This window comes from Cynara cardunculus (assembly GCF_001531365.2).
Source record: "Cynara cardunculus var. scolymus isolate 2C chromosome LG 6, CcrdV1, whole genome shotgun sequence".
Taxonomy (NCBI): Eukaryota; Viridiplantae; Streptophyta; class Magnoliopsida; order Asterales; family Asteraceae; genus Cynara; species Cynara cardunculus.
Window position 1 is genome coordinate 3,562,346 of NC_037533.1, and position 1,699 is coordinate 3,564,044.

Below are 1,699 nucleotides of genomic sequence, written 5' to 3' on the forward strand. Positions count from 1 at the left end.
GATCCAGCAAAAATAGAAGCAGTTGAAAAATGGGAAGCTCCAAAGACTCCGTCTGAAGTCCGTAGCTTTTTGGGTTTGACAAGTTATTACCGTAAGTTTATTCAGGACTTTTCTAAAATAGCCATGCCATTAACCAAATTGACTCGAAAGAATGTCAAGTTTCAGTGGGAAAAATAACAACAAGAAGCTTTCCAACTATTAAAGGATCACCTCTGTAGTGCGCCGATGTTAACTCTATCAGATGGATCCGAAGACTTTATGGTATACATCGATGCTTCAAAGTTAGGATTAGGATGCGTTCTAATGCAGAGAGGAAAAGTGATTTCTTATGCATCAAGACAATTGAAGGATCATGAGAAGCAGTATCCGACTCATGATATGGAGTTAGCTGCGTTAGTATTCGCTTTAAAAATCTGGAGGCATTATCTTATGGGAACAAAGTTCCAGATTTATATAGATCATAAGAGTCTACAACATCTGTTTAACCAGAAAGATTTAAATATGCGACAGTGTCGGTGGATTGAACTTGTTAATGATTATGACTGTGAAATCCTTTACCACCCAGGAAAAGCCAACGTGGTAGCTGACGCTTTAAGTAGAAAAGAAAGGGGCGGGACTATTAAAACCGTGGCAATGAAAATAAGTTTAGTCCCTGATAAAGAAATTCTGAGATGTCAAAAGGAAGCTATGAAAGAAGATCTTATCAAWTCAGAAAGGTTGGGTAAGATGATTTCAATCTTGGAACCAAACGACAAAGGGATTATGTGTTTTCAAGGGCGAATTTGGGTACCAAGTTTTGGGGATACTCGGAAAGTTATTTTGAATGAAAGCCATAAATCTCGATAGTCTATTCATCCAGGTACCAATAAGATGTACCAAGATTTGAAATCTTTTTATTGGTGGCCCGGATTGAAGAAAGATATAGCTAGATATGTGGAACAGTGTTTAACGTGCCTACAGGTTAAAATCGAGCATCAGAAACCGTATGAAAGTCTTCAATCTTTGGAGATTCCTGTATGGAAATGGGATCACATTACGATGGATTTCGTCATGAAATTACCTCGCACTTCAAAAAGGTATGACGCGATCTGGGTAATTGTTGATCGTCTATCTAAGTCAGCACATTTTCTACCCATAAGAGAAAATTACCTTTTAGAAAAGCTGGCTCAGAGTTATATCAGAGAAATTATCACTAGGCACGGTGTTCCATGATATGTGTTGAGAATTTAACACATAACACGCTCTTTTTAGGACTTTTTAGTTACATTAATTTCTTTTCATTCCCAAATTGAGTCATTTTCATTTATTTCTTTATACCTTTGTTATTATGAAACTAAATGTTGTGGTTAACGTGTTGGTATGCATAATTGAAGCTAATTTGGAGTTTTTGTGATAACAGCGGGTGCTGCAGCATTGGTACAGCATTGACCTGGGTCTTGCACTACTTTTTGGAGGGCATAATAGACAATGTGCTGACTTTTTGARGATGRAAAACAGCTGTAAATGGGYTGTATTTTTGGAAGAAATCTGATTTCTTCTCTTTAGTTGGCMTTTGTACTTCTTAGTTAAACTTTAACTAAGYATTGTACTTCTTAGTTAAACTTTATTTATGTTGTAACTAGTTTGAATTAGTCTTAGCCTCCAAGCTTTTGTGTTTTGTCTTTTTGTACCCATTTTGGGTATAAATAGGAAGCTTAGG